The 15,641-nt window shown below is 45.5% G+C and overlaps 1 long non-coding RNA gene across 1 annotated transcript; it reads right to left on the reverse strand.

The window, feature by feature from the left end:
• Positions 1 to 241: 241 nt before the first annotated feature.
• Positions 242 to 1,403, reverse strand: LOC137477466 (uncharacterized). The gene is made up of 2 exons (XR_011001017.1): positions 1,255 to 1,403; positions 242 to 994 (listed from the first exon to the last, which is right to left on the reverse strand). It is a non-coding gene; the product is annotated as an uncharacterized lncRNA (long non-coding RNA).
• Between the last annotated feature and the right edge of the window lie 14,238 nt (positions 1,404 to 15,641).

Raw genomic sequence — 15,641 nt, forward strand, 5'->3', positions numbered from 1 at the left:
ACGTGGGGAGGAATCCTCCGAGACATGCAAGGCACAGCCTGGGCTGGGTGAGCTGCTCCAGCTCCTGCCTTAGAATAAAGAATGAGAATATTCTTTATTCTCTTGCCTGAGAATTCCATGTGTTCATGCAGAAGGGACAGGAAAACAAGCCCTTTATCCTAAAGCCTTGCCTGGGTTATCTCTCACGATAATGTCACCAAATCCTCTGAAATCAGGATAAATAAAACCTTCTAACACTGACTTTGTGGTGTTAGTGAGTCAGGCATTACTTTATTCTTGGCCAAGGTTTGTGTGTGCAGCCAACGAAATTCTGGCCTCCACACAAGCACTGATAGAAAACTTTTCCACTCATTTATACATTTTTGGCAAATAAAAAAATCAATGTTCATTGGTTCAAAATTACATAATTTATTAATTAGTATTCTGTCCTCTATTGGTTATTGATTTTTCACTGTTCATGCTAGTTACTCCATATTTTTAGTATGTTTTTCCTCCAGCAGGGACATTCCAGCACACATATAGCGAGTCTTTATTAATATTTTCTTTACATTCTGGCTTCTGCAACATGTCCTTGTGGTCCATAATTCTGCACTCCTTGTATCTGGTTTCAACAACACACCTCTCTTCTCCCAGGCTTTGTTCATTGAAGCATATCAGAGTTAGTTTATCAAAACTCAAAGTTTCAGTAGTTTTCCCCAAGCTCCAAAAGTAGCTTATGACAACTTTGCTAAATGCTGGCTAAGAGTAATTTAAGACTAACACACTATTTTTAATTAATACAGACTGGTTAGTAATAATTAAAACAATTACTTCAAAAGTTAATTAAAGCCATTAACTAAAAATGTTTAAAAGTTCTATTGTTTCTAACAGTAACGCCCTTCTTGGCAGCACTAAGGAGTGACACTTAGGAAAAAGCAGCTCCAAGGCTCCTGGCAGGGGTAGAGAAGCAGCTTCTCTTGGTGCTCCAGAGAAATCATGGACTAGACATAGCCACCTTTGTAGAGTGTCGCAGTTGGGGGTCATTTTGATGAAAGCCTGGTTGCATCTGAAGAGCTCTAACTATCCCTGTGATGCGAAGGAGCAGCACACTGCCTGCAGCATGAAGAGAGTTCAGGCCACCTGACCCCAGCCCTGACTGCCCAAAAATTGTCCATCTCCATGGACAAATGTGTCTGTGATTGCCCTGACCCAGCCCTGAAGGCAAGGAGGGGCTGGAAACAGTCCTGGGGAGGCAAATTGGCAAACACAACCCACCTGAGATGTTTTCTGAGGAGGTCTGGAGGAGCAGGAATGTGTTTGAGGACACCTGCCTGGCTGCTAACTGGGGAGTTGATTCAGCTGTGCTGGGACCAGCGTTCCCCAGCACCTCTGCTCCACCAGCACTTAGGCAGCTCTTCTGAGAGGGTGAGCCACCCTTTAATCCTTACATCCTGCCTGTTCCCAGGAGCAGAGGGAGGAAATAGCTGTCCCCAGTGGTACAGCTATGAGCAACAGCATGGGGATTACTGAGAACTTCTAGGAGCTTCCATTTATAGCAGGTATTCATGATTTTTCAGTGTTGGTTTTCCGTCTGTTGATGAGCAGGTGCTTTTAATTTTTCCTGCTACCTTTCTTGCAGAGGTCTGCCAGTCTTTAATCAGACACTGAATTGTTGGTAACCAAGTGGCCAGCGTCCTACTTGGACTTTTGGGTGCTACAATCAGACTGCTAAGGATGAAGGACTGGAAACTATAATTTTACTGTAAGAAGTTGGGGGGAAAGCCTTTTTGGTAGGTTGTGTGAGATCTCAGAGGTGTTTGCTGGGCTAAGGGGTCTTGGAGCACCTGGACCTGACCCCCCAGAGGGTCTGAGTGGTGAGAGTGAGGTGGTCCCACCACTTTTGGGGCTCTGAGGGTGCCTCCTTCTGCCTCCAAGGGAGGCAGAGCTGCTATGTGGCTGGGGATAGTGCAGCTTTCCCAGTTCCTCTGTAGGCATGGAGTGGTGTGTGAGTGCCAAGGAAGTGGAGTAAACACCAGTAAAAGGGGCTGGCTGCTGTGGGAGGTGGGAACCATAGCCAGCCACTGGGAGATGGCAGTGTTTTCCAAAAGGGAAAGTTTTCAGCAGGATTTAAGAGCAAATAAAAGGAGCCCTTGAGGATTCACGAATCCTACATAGCTGCAAGGTCAGGGAGAGAGAAAAGCAAGTTCTTGTATATTGTGGTGATAAATCAGATATAGGGAGGTGGAAGAAGTTGCTCATACTGGCAAGCTCTTCAAGGGCAAAGATTGCCCAAGCTCTCCTTAAAATATAAATAAGTTGTGGGTTTTTTTGGTGGATTTTTTAAAAGCATCCCAGCTGTTTTTGCAGGGAGTTCCTCTGTCAGGAAGTAATGAGATCTTGCTGCCTGATTGATAAAACACACACAGTAAAGAGGTTTCATCTGTTGTGGTCTTCAGGGCATCACTGTGCTCTGCAATATATATATTAAAAAAAAATTACTCTGCTGACTCATGTTCTGCTCTCTGGAAACTGCAGCCCTCTTGGCAATCCCCTTCTTCTCCACCCTCCACCCCTGGCATTATTTCCCTTTACAGCCATTTCCCAATTTTAATTTTTTTTTTTTAATCAGACTACATCCAAAAGAGTATAGCTTGTGGAAGGCAGTGTTTGGTCTCCTCTAATCCTGTTGGGAAATGATGGAAGACTACAGAAGAATCATGCCTGGAAAAACCCCTCCAATATCTCTAACTGCCGATGTTCTGTTGTACTGAACACACATCTAACCATGTGCAAGGCAGACCTGAATTATTCTCTCTAATTACTCTTGTAAAGGGACTTGAAAAGAGTTCAGGTGAGAACTGTGAATGTTTCAAAGCTACTTCTATTTCAAAGCTTTCTGGACAACAATACAACTTAAAACATTCAATTGTTATTTTTCCTAAACAATACTATTTTGGAGTGGTTTTTTTCCTATTGAACTGATGTTTTTACTTGGGATTTGTTTGCAAGATGAAGGCTAATCTGTTCTAAGAGTTGCCAAATCAAGGCCTCTGATATTTTTTCCCTTTGGAAGATTCTTTTCCCCCTTTTTTTCTGTGTTCTCAGTGTGAGCTACTGTGGAAAGTGCTCTGAGCATCTTTGGAACGTGGTTTGCTCAGAGGAGAAAAGACTTTCAGAACCAACTTGTGTTTCCAGTGTCCTCACATCCATCATCTCTTTTCAGCCTGGTCTTCCATGTCTGTTCTAATCATGGACTGCTGTTTCCAAAACAACAAGCCCCTTGGTGGTCAGGAATTCCTGGTTTGACTTGGTGGCCTCAGGCATCTCTGCTGGGAAGAAGCAGGGTGGAAAAGTGGTGGGAGGGGACAGAGGATTCTTAATCCCACCAAACATTAATAATGCTAGAGGGGTTTTTTTGAAAACATGAGAAAAAACCACAATAATACTTAACTTACCATTTTAAGAAGTGTGGGCAACAGGATAAGGGAGGGGATTCTGCCCCTCTACCCTGCTCAAGTGAGACCCCCCCACCTACTGAGGGGCTTTTCTTTTAACAGGCAAGCTGTGTCCTCAGTGATGCAGAGGAAGTCATGAAAAATACAAATTTGTCATACTCAGTTGTGTGATAAGGCTGAATAATCAACGTCTTTAAAGACTGGTGTTGCCAATAAAAACCCCTCATGTATTTTCTTCTAATAATGGCTGGAGGCTGTTCATTCTGTTGCTTGCCCACTTGGCTGTTGTGGATTTGTTCTCTTAGAATTATGATGTCCATTAATTCAGCTGGAAAGAGGAAAGTGATGCTCTCCACAGCATTTTGGGGAGTCAAGTACTAGCGTATCTACTGATACCCCTGTTGCATATGTGCTCTTTGGGGCTGTAATTCCATTTCCTGAAATTTTCCCTTAATTAGGACCTGGAAATCACAGGATATTGAGGATGGGGTTGTATTTCTTGTAGGATGCTCAGTATAGACCAATTTGTCTCTTAGTGCAAGTAATGAGGGTTGGTGAGTTTAGAGGGGTTTGGGGAAGGCTTGTCAGGACTTTTTTGTATTTTTTTTCTTTTCTGTGGTAGTTGAGATTTGTGATGTTATGTAGATCTATTTGGCTGTTGTTCCCATCTGGTTCTGCTTAGCTGGGTAACAAAATTCCCATCATGACAGAAGCAAGGAGGATTGGCAACAAGATTGACAGAAGCTGCACCTCCTGCCTTGTCTCAGCAAGGCTTCTTGTGAGAAATTGGGAAGAAAACCAAAGTGGGCCAGAAGTGCAGTTTACAACCTGAGCTCCCGTAAACTGATCAGCAGAGTTCTTCCAGCTCATACAGGTTTGGACAGCTGGGACTTCTGGCCCCACACCTCCCTTCTGGAGCAGCAGCAAGCGGCCCCTTCAGCACTGCCTTGCCTGAGAGGTGACACACTTGTTTCGTTTGAGGCGTTGCTTCTCCAACCAAGGAGCAGCCTGAACTTGGGCTCCCTCTGCACCCAAACATGTGGCTCCTCACAACCATTTCGAGGGAAGGCAATTTATGGGACACCGAGAGACTACAGGAACACTTCTAAACCTTCTAAACCTTCTAAACACTTCTAAACAAGTCTGCAAGATCTTCCTCCATTTCTCCAAAACGTGGGTGCACCAAGCCCACGTGTGGGACTGTGTGAAGCTGTCACGGTCTCCTGGGAAAGTCGCGATTTTTCCATGACCTGAAGCACTTTTCATCTCTCTGCTTGCTGGGTTCTGAGTGTTCTAGGGCAGGCACCATATTGTTTTGTTCTGTTTTTTACAATACTTGGCAAAGAGCAAAGAGAAGGCTGTCTTGGCTCTTTACCAGGTCTCCAAAGTGCTAAAATATTACTAACCTTGTAATAAATCTCAAATTTTTATTATTGTCTCACACTCCGCAGCTTATTTTGGCTCTGGGAATCTGCAAATTTGGACAAAAAAAAAGTAAAAACTTGTCAAAGTGGAGCAAATGAGAGCACCCAGCTTCAGTCTCTTTAGCAAGACACAACTGTGAATCACTGCTCCTTGGGGAGAAGAACACAGGATTTCCTGGAACTAAATTCAGGACTTGACAGAGCTGTTTGATCTTCAACTGATGTTTTGTTTTTGTTTTCTAAGCAGCAATAACATCATTTTAAGCTATAAACAGACTATTTTCTCTTGTCCTTGAAGTGAGTCATTAATTAGTTAATAACATGAATTAATTACTGCCTATGAATAATTAAAGGGGCCGTATTTGTTTTATCTACAATGTTCTTTCTAGTGGTGCATTTTTATTAACAGTCTCTCAATAGCCAGTTGTCCTTGTCCCCTTCAGGGTCAAAAATTCTCCTTAAAGTCTGGTATAACACCTGTGCCTGGGATGTAATGAAATGCAAGCTCACCCAGGCTGAGATATGCAAAATAATTACTCTTGGATGACAAAGAGAAGCCCTGAGGGCTGCGTTCACAAAAGGATGCCTTGTTTCTCTGGAAGGTTGGATCCCTGCCTGCCCTGCTCACCAGGAGGACGCTGTTATCCTGGGCTGGGAATTGCAGTGCATTGCCTGAAACTTTTGACAACTGCTTGGTCAGATGTGGTGGCTAAATAAATGGTTTGTCTAATTAATTACTGGGATCTTGCTGATGGGGCCGTGCACAGTTCATGGTGAAAAGTTTATGTGCATGTTTCAAACTCCTAAAAGAGGACACTTCAAATGTCCTCAGATAAAAAAGAACTTCTTCTTTGATGGAGATTCTCCTGGTAGACAAGCAGGGAAGAAACGAAAGCCAAGCCTGCCTGGGAGTGCCTGTCCTCCTTCTGGGAAGACAATTTAATGCTTAGCTTGGGAAGCTGGACTCTTGCCTTTTCCCTCAGTGGCCACTGTGCTCCCTGCATATGGCCCCAATCAGGTGCCATGGTTTGTCCTTGGAATTAGATTTCTGTTACCTGGGAGTAGCAGTGAGCAAGCTGTGCTGCACAGACAAACTTGCAGGAATAGATCCCTCTGCCACATCCCTTCACCAAATCTGGGCTAGAGAAGACCAGTGCTGGGTGCATAGAAAAGCTATTCCAGGTGTCACGGCATGTCTTAGTAACTCATATTTATTCCTTTATCACAGCACATTAAAAATGCTTTCCCCCACCCAAACTGAATAGAAATCTGACAAATCCAAATGGGAAAATCTATTTGTTGCTTTCCTTTACTAAAGTGGTACAACTGCCTTGGTGATTGCAGATTGTTCTGGGTATTTTAGGGACTGATCCTTGGCTGGTCTGGGCTATTCTTGGGCATTTGTCCTGTGTGCAGTCTCACCAGGTAGCTGGGCAGCCTAGGAAAGTCCAGACACTTATTTTTAAAAATGCAACTTTATCAGCTTTTCATCAGGTCTGCCACTATGTCCTTACCCCCTCTGGGTGCAGCTGGGATCTCGGGAATGCCTGACAGCAGCTCATGTTCTGCAGAACAAGGATTTCTGCTATTCAAGGGTGATGCCTTGGGGTTTGTTTGTGGTTTTGTTTCAGCCTTTGTCAACTTGTTCATATGACACAAGGAGAACTATTTTCCTTAAGTCCAGGTTGAAAAGTAGATACTAAAATTTCTCTTTCCATTCTCTGGATTAGCCTCTCCTCTTTCTTTCTCCTGCTGTCTATGAAGTGGAACTATTTGGAGTTCTTTCCTGGCCTTAGTGTCTATTTTTACAAAGTGACAAAATGTTTAGTTTTGTGATGTATGTTTGGGAGGTGTGTTCTATTTTGTTTTTTTGTTTTTTTTTTTCTTTTCTCTGTGACCAAGTGTGATCTGATTGTAATGTTGTGAGTGATGAGCTAAACCAGAGCTCTCTTCTCCCTTGCTGCCAGTCTGTGAAGGATTTGTTATGCCCAAGTGTCAGACAAATCCAGCCACTGCAAACAGGAAAAACTCCTTCCTTCCCATTTCTAGTGTGTCTCCCCTGGCCCTTTATAATCACAGCACTTTGGATGTTTTGTTAAATGTAAATATCAAGTACACCCCACCCCAGCAGCCAGCCGAGACAAACATCTGGAGAGAGCTTGCACAGATGTCCACTGGGCCTTTTTTGCTGAAGGCTTTTTTTCAGAGTAGGTTTTTGGTTTGTTTTTTTTTTTCATATCCACTCTAAGAATTGTCAGGCTGGAAGTAGTGAAACGTGGCTGCCTGTCACCGTGTGTGATTTGTGTGGGCCTTAGTGGGGCCGAAGGGAGCTCAAGGAGCCAGGTCCTCCCTCCCAGTGACAGATCCAGCCCTTGCTCCAGGGTGTGCAGCCCTCCGGAGGGGCTGGGGAGGGTGCTGGCCCTGGGACAGTGCCCCTGGGACAGTGCCTGGCAGGGCAGCACTGAGAGGTTGCTCCAGAGGAGGTCTCGGATAGCAAGGAGGCAGCAGAGCAGCAATCCAAGCAAATTTGAGACTCTGCCAGCTACTAGCAATGGAAACCTTGCTGATAGGTGGCTATCAGCCCATCCTGCCCGGGTCAGCTTCCTGCAGGAATGAGTCCTCCTTCCTGCTCCTGGCCCCAAGCACACTCTGCTCCCCAGAGAGCTGATTGCAGCTTGGCCCAAGAGGTGAGGAGATGACTCCAGCATCAGTCAGTGTCATGAGCTCATTCCCTAATACTTTTCCACAAGCTTGAGATGTGTTTAGCAGGTAAGGGAGAGCTGGTGATAGCCATGATTTGCAAAACAAAAAGTCTCCTCTGCTCTGTTTAGTTTCTTCCACTTTGTTTGACTTGGAGCTCAAGCCATATCAGCATTTCTTCATCTTCACCCTGGCTTTAAACCCACCCTATGAAATGGTAATGCTGGCTTTGCTGCCTGAGTTTGGGATCAGGGAAGACGGAAGGGTCAAGGCAAGTGAAAATGTTCTGGAGAGCTTCCACAGCCCCAGAGGTCCAAAGGCCACTGACTCACCTCTGAGTGTGGGATGGAAGAACATTTGAGGCAGTTAAGGAGCTGTCTGTTTGGGCTGGTTTTTCTGTTGCTCTCTCCCTGGTCTCTTGGAAGATGTACTGAGCCACTCAAGCAAATGTTGTGACCTCTGTGTCCTCTCTCAGAGGTGTCTATGATGCCAAGAGTCAATGTGGACTTGACCTCTGACTGGGAGCCTTGAATGCACAAGTCCTGGGAGCTGCACAGCAGATACCAATACCTCTTTCCAGCTGCAGCTTCTTCCTCCTCCCCCTCACACCCTCTTTGCTCTGGAGAAATCGCCTGAGGCCATGAGCCAGCAGTGAATGTTAAGAACACCAGCCCAGCAGCATGCTGTGTGTTCCTGCTGTGCCCCAGGCCTTGGTGACAGTCCTTTGGGTCAGGGGAAGCACTGCTCAGGGCTGTATGTGCTGCTGTGTAGTTCAGTCTGGTGAGAGCAGATCCTTATTCCCTAACCAGGAGGATGTGAAAATTCTCCTGATGCCTCAGCTTTTAGCTTTTCTATTTTTCAGGTTCTGTGCTGCTTTAGCGTGCACTTCTGAGCTTCATATTAGGGGATGGTGAGCTCTCTTCACAGAGTAGGGAGACAAAACAATTCCTTCTCTAGCTGGGGACCAAGGAAAAATGATCCAGATCTCAGGCCCAAGAGCAGAAACAATGGTGGAATGAAGAGAGAAAAACAAGCAGGATGGGACTTCATAACCTAAGCTGTAACTGGGCAATTAACTCCAATATGCAAATGGACCAGAACTTATAAAAGTGAGAGCCCTCTTGACCAGTTGTCCATTTTGTGACCATTTTTGTGTTCACATGGGGTGTAGCCCTGGCTGGGCTCTTGTGCTGCCCAAGGTGCATCCATTGAGGCCTTTTAATAAATCCCTACTTTATTCTTTAGCTCTGTCTAGCCTCTGCTCTAGGTCAGCCTTCACAAGGCATCATCCCCCATCCCCTTGTGTCTAATGAAAGCTTCCCAGTAGCTTGTGTGGGATGTGAGGAGTTTTACAGGGACTCCCAGGTGATGGTCAGTGCCTGACACTGCCCCAGCTCCACTGTCCCAGCCAGCCATGACCCCCTCAAGCTGCATGTGTGTGCTGGGGATGTTCCAGCCTCTGCCTGGGAAGAACCTCTCCCATTTATCACTGTGGAAAATATGTGCTTTTCTTCCTGAAAGCAACACTTTGCTGTTCTCTGGGGAAAGATGAGCATGAAGTGCTGTTGACAAGTGGGAGCAGTGATATTACTGCCTTCCTCCTCCTGTGGAGGGACGTGGCTGTGGGCAGGGCTGAGTCTGGACACAAGAAATGAGGATGGGCCTTTTCCTCGTGTTCTCTGAGTGGCTAGGGAGGAGACGTGGCTGCACTCCCTTTATCCAACCCAGTTGTCAAACATTATTACCTCAGCCCAACTTGCAGAGAAATGCATCATTCCCATGGGGCTCCACGGAGCACCTTGGCCTGAGCACAGCTGAAAGCACGTGAGCATCTGCTTCCAAGAGACTCTTGGACCTTCTGTTTCCTCATGTGCTACTGCAAGCACACATGAGAAAATAACTTAGGAAATCCTTCTTAAAATCTTGTTTTAATGTGGTATTTGTAGGCTTTACCCAGGGTTTAGGAATACCAGAAACTGGGGATGGTGCCCTAAGTTTTTCTTCTTTATCACAGATTTCCTGGGTAAACCTGCTCAATTTTGCTTCCCCTATAAAATATGAGGAAGTATAAATGCTTTCTCTTCCTACAGAGACTGTAAGGGCCCACACCAGGAGATGCTACAGGCTGTGACAACCAGCTCTGTGTGATGACAGGTCCCTAAACAAAGCAGCTTGTTCCACCTTGGACCAAGTGGAAGAGAAATGACACTGGTCTGGGAAGCAGTTCATGTCTGGCTGCCATGGGGGGCCTCTGGACTTGGTGTGAGTGCAGCTGACAAAATTCATGCAAGGACTGGGCTTGACAGCTCCTACAAAGCTCTTCAAATGAGGAGGTGAAATTAAAAAACCGCCTGAGGGGGGTTAGATTGAAAACTATCCCTTATTTCTGTCACTGGTTCAATGTGGATCGGACACAGGGTGGGTCTTACATCCTCTGAAGCCAAGGTGCTTCCTGTTCCCCACCTTTGATGCATAGTTCTGATAAGGGAGTCACCAAGAACTTCAGTGTGAATCAATAAGCTGTGAGTATCCATTTGATCATGACTTGTTGGGCTTCAGTGGGATTGGACATGCAAGTGAAACTTCCCTGAGAATCACAAGACCTGAGGCTGAAAGTGCTCTATCACAGAACAGTGTTTCTATTCTGAATGCAACCACAAAACAACAAGAAACTCGTCTCCTGATGATGAGCTGTGTGGGTGTTCTTGTTTTTAAACACAGATTTCCATATGCAAGAGGTGTGAGCAGTTCCCACTTCATTTATCTTTGCTATTGAGCTCATGTGCAAACAACCCAGATTCCAGATATGTTATTTCATGGTGATAATGGGAATGGGATCCCAAAGTACAGAGCTCTTTAAAGCAGGGTTAAGTGACCCTGAAACTTTGAGGGGCACATTCTGAACTGATACAAACTGAAACTAATGGGATTTTTCCTGACTCTGGTTATATGTTGATTTAAGCAAGCAACTGCAGTCAGAATATTCAGTGTCCTTTGCAAAACTGAGGGATTTTTTTGGGAGGGAAACAATGAAAGGTCTCCTTTTCCACCATGCTTTTCAAACAATTGGGTAAGACATCTGAAAAGTGAAGATTTTTATTATAAACTATTGTTCTTGGCTGATTCTCACATTCTCCTTCCAGCACGTAGCTCTTGCTTGGTGTTTTCTCCTGTATCTGTGCTATGCAGATGACGTTATTGTGATTAAATGAGAGAACACAAGGAAAAACTGAGTCAGCTGAGTAGGAAATGGTGTGTCTGCCCCTCAGTGCCAGGCAGGTCTTAGTGAGCTTTTGGATCTTGTTAGTCCATGGTCCTCCAAGGCTGAAGCTTCCAGCAATACCCACTCTTGCTGTTATTCCAATGATGAGTAACTCTAGGGATGGATGCAGTGGGGAAAACCACCTGAAAATCTGCTCAGGAACATCTTGTGTGTTCACATTGTGGGTACAGAGCTCATCAGTGTGTCCCAAACACAAAAAGCATCTCTCCGGTTGTGTGTCCTAGCCCCTGGCAGCTTTCTCTGGAGCTAGAGAAACCTGGATTAGATCCATGATTTAAAGGAGTCTTTTCCAAAGCTTGGTGGAAAGGCAGAGGGGCACGTGGGGGAGGAAAGAAAGATTCTGGGTATGCTGAACCTGAAGGGGGAACCCAAAGCTTCAGGGTGCCCAATTTAATGTCACGAGAGGCTGCTTTTCCTAGAGGAGTTTTGAGGCTGCTTCTCTGCCCTCTAACTCCTTCTACCACGTTCTCCAGCCCACCTGATTTTATAGTCAGCCCTCTGCATGTCCAGCCCTGCCTGTGGCACTCCTGGGAAGGATTAATCCTTACTGCCTTCCTTCTGCTCACAGCAGCAGTGCCCAAGAAAGGACAATTTCAAACAGGCTAAAAGGGAGAAGAGATTGTCACAATTCAGATGTCCAACTGCCTGTCTAGGCATCTCAGCTGAAGAGTGGAAAGGGTTACAGGGGCAGCAAGGAAACCTGTGGAGTAGTTCCCTGGCACTTTAAAGCCAGACATAACACAGAGTTTAAGTCCGGGCTCTCAAGCCCTTTGGAGGAACAAGGAAGACCTCCACCAGCTGTGGATTAGCTTTCCACGTGTCCAGGCAAAAGCCACAAGTTCATGGGCAAAAAGGATCTTTCCTCTGTAGTAAAGGCTCAAGGAGAACAAAATGCATGAGTGAGAAACTTAAGGTTTTTCAAGCTTAAAGCTTTTCCCCTACTTTCAAAACTAAATCTAAGCCAAGTGATGCATTTTTTCCACTGTATTTTTAAATGGATCCCTTTCTCATAGCTCCATTTCCTGAACTGATTCCATTTCTCAGGGTCATCCTAAGGCTGCGGATCCTTGTGGTATCACTCTTCCAGCAGCCTCCCTGGCCCAGTGGGCCTGCATCTGAAATTTGGGATGGAAGCTAAGAAGCAGTGATAGCTTGTCCCTGTGCCAAGCTGTGCTTTTCTTATTATTGCCAGTACCTGCAGCTATCCCCTCCTGTGCCTTGGGGCTCGCAGACCAGCACGTCACTTCTGATTCTCAAATGAAAATGGAAATTTGACCTCATGGTTCAAGATTCAGAAGTTAATCCTGAGACACCATGACTGTATTTGCTGTCTCAGGGTCTGTGGAGCACCTGGCAGGATGGCATTCACTCCTTGGCTGGGTGACTTTAGCTACTGGGTAGTTTCTCTAACTCATTTAAGAGGTTGGAGTTGCCTTTTGCAAGTGCCAAGCTCCACTCAGAGCACCAGAAATTGGTGTGACAGCCTTAAAGAGCCATGGGCTAAATTAGTCCCTCACTGCAGAGAGGGGCTGAATGATTTCTTTGTACTCGGATGACTGGTTAACTCTAAACACTTCTATTCTTTACTGACCCTCTTCTCCCCATTATTCTCCCTTGTTCTCCAAATGAGTCCAAAACAAAGACTCAAACCAGGAACTGCAGCAGAGGTGAAAGCTGAGAGCCTGGGTCTGGCTGTCATGGAAGAAATCAATTGGCCTTTGTGCTCTGGAGATAAATAGCACAGGGGGATAAGGCTTTGTGGCTGAAGATTGTAAGTTCACAAATGTTATCTGCTTTGAGAAAAGCAAATATTTGATCAATCACACTGGATGGAAACTTGGGGGGGTATGTACACAATCTTGAATTTGTGCTGTCATTGTTAGATGTGGTCAGGGCTGTCTCTGGCTTGAACTGGTGTGTGAAGGGTCGAGTCAGCAGGATGTGAACTGCCTCTGATAGAGGAGGGTAAGTTATTCAGTATTTAGAAGGCCAACAAGCCCAAAATTCCCCAAAGGAGAAGCTCTTAGATTCCACTTATTCAGAGATCATCTGGAGGTAGATAATCAGTGGTAGGTCTATCAGGGAGAGCAGGTAGGAAGAAAGGGAAGGTCATGGGGTAAATCCTGCTTGTGGCAGCACTTCCATGGGCTGGGAAGCGCTGGTGGTCAATCCTCAGGGCTCCTTGCAATTGGAGAAACATTTTGAAAGATGCACAGAATTACAAAGCAAGAGAATTTTCTTGTGCTTTGTTCCATGTTTTGCTGCTGGAAAACAAGACAAGGCTGCTCCTTTTGGTTTATTTCGTAAGGCTATTTCTGTAATGATTACGTTATTAGAAGGGAAACAGGAAAATTTAGAGGAAGGGAATAAAAGCTCAGCATCATTGTTTACCAAATGTAGGCACATCTCTAAGTGGTCCAAAGCAAAGATTCATTTTGCTCAGCATCCTTCCTCTTCAAGTGACCAGTGCTGGGTGCAGAGGGGAAGCAGCCAAGACTTAACCCACCAACATTCCCCAGCCCAGCCTGGGAGCCTCCAAAGCCCAAAGGCTGTTTCTACATCTTTGGTCCAGTTTAGTCTCCTCTGAGATGGCTACCAGATAAATTTTAGTATGTTCCTTTTCTTCTTGACAACATTTTCCATTCCAGATATTATTTCAATAGCTTTCTTTTACGAGGCTAAATATATATAGACGTTAATGACACTGAAATAAGTTTATTGTCAATTTATGTTCTCCACAAAGCAAGAAATGCCCACTTTTATTATTGCAATAGATCTCAGAGACCAGATCACTCACAGTCTTAAATCAGAATGTTTCCATTCAGAATGACTTCTTCCTTGCTTTTGTCAGCAAACCAGCTGAGAATTGGCTCATGCACCAAACCAACAAACCCAAACGTGTGGGTGTAAACCCAGACAGGGTAAAAATAGCCTTTGGTACCTCTTGGTGTGTGATTTCCCAACCTTCCCTTAGCCCCTGCTGAGAACCAAAATTTGACCAAATACTGCTGTTCTCAGGAGAGAGAGCTTGATGTACCAGACAACTGCTCGTGAAGAGTGGCAGGCGGGGTTCCATCTCCACTTGCAATAAGTCTGATTTCAAAGGTGTTTTCCTGCCAAGTGTGAGCTCTGTCCTACTGAAAAGCAGTGCCAGATCAAACCTCTGCAGTCTGAGGTCGAAGTCAAAAAAAGGCTCTTTTTCATTCAGCTCCCACATCAGAACGATGTATAATATTCCATAGTGCCTGCTACAGGACATCAAAGAGTTAAGCTGTTAGTTTGGCTTAAAATGCAAGAAAAATGCAATAAATTTAATTCTGCTGTCTCTGGACTTCTGTGATGGGTCTAATGGCAGGAGCTGCTGGGCTGTTCATCCAGGCTGGTGGCTGCTCTACGTTCTGAATTACTGGTAGTGAGTACAAACACACGCAGTGCCTTGTCGTACATCTTATTCTAGCACTTGTGTGATTTTTGTTAAGAGACTTCTCCCTTTCACCACCTTCATCTTGCTTTCACCACCTGGTGTGTCTCACACCTTCAGAGTGTGGGCAGCTCCTGAGACAGGCTGTCAGCCTGGGGACCAGGGTGAGCTGCTCTGAAAAGGCAAAGGATTCATGCAAGTGATTGAGTGGCTGAGGAGAGATTCCCCCTTTAACACTGAAATTGTGGATTTATGTGGATTGAACCACCAAGATTGTCACTTAAGGTACTTCTTCATTTGTTTCCATCCTCCCTCCAAAATCTTGTGGTGGTGAGTAAAAGATGGAGGGACCCAGACCTGCCCTGGGACCAGGGGAGACTTAAAGAGGAGTTTATTGTGAGGGTGGTGAGGCCCAGAGAAGCTGTGGCTGCCCCTGGATCCCTGGAAGTGTCCAAGGCCAGCTTGGACAGGGCTTGGAGCAACCTGGGATAGTGGGAGGTGTCCCTGTCCATGGCAGGGGGTGGAATAGGATGGGCTTTGAGGTCACTTCCAACCCAAACCCATCTGTGATTCTGTGATCCAGACAAGCAGTGCCAGCATCCATGTGTGAATGAGGACTGGGGCTGCTCCCTGGCTTTGGTTTTTGCTTTTTGTCTTTGGGATTTTTTGGGGGGATTTTTGTGGGGTTTTTTTATTGGGGTTTTTTTTGGGTTTTTTTTGGTTTGTTTTTTTTTTTTAAATAAACAATGTAGTCCTATTCTTTGAACAGTTGAAGGACATAGGAGCCTCTTTTTCCCAGACACTTTTTCTGGGAATCTGTGCTCCCTCCACAGAGCGTAGGATAAACAAACTAGAAATTTTGGGTTTTCAAATCAAATAACTATTGTTCTGCCTCCCCTGCACCTCCTTCCCTTCCCACCATCTCCCCAGCTGCCTTCCCTCCATGAGAACATCCTTTGGGAACTCCTTTGTCCCAGATGAGGACAGAGACTCCTCTGTCCCTGTGCAGTCCTCAGATAGCACATCTCCTGCTGAGGCACAAGGGCAGCACTCGTGATGTCTTTCCCTCTGTGTCCATGGCTCCAGAAACCAACCCCAAATCAGAAAACTGTTGCTTTATGGCTTCCAGGGCCTCTGCAGCCCATGAGTAACCAAGGCCATGGCCTGAGGTGGGCTGCAGCCTGGGTTAGATCTGGGCACCACTGGGGAATGGATGGTGAGCTCCTCTGTTTTACACTTTGATAGGATCCCATGAGCTCACCCTGCAAAAGCTTTATCTTTTCAGTGTTTCCCATCAGGGGCTAATTTTATATAGTCCCTGCTATAACAGATCTCTTCCCAGGCCTCAGGGACTTGGAGAGAATTTGTGTTCATCAGCT

Source organism: Anomalospiza imberbis, chromosome 7, assembly GCF_031753505.1.
Source record: "Anomalospiza imberbis isolate Cuckoo-Finch-1a 21T00152 chromosome 7, ASM3175350v1, whole genome shotgun sequence".
Classification (NCBI taxonomy): domain Eukaryota; kingdom Metazoa; phylum Chordata; class Aves; order Passeriformes; family Viduidae; genus Anomalospiza; species Anomalospiza imberbis.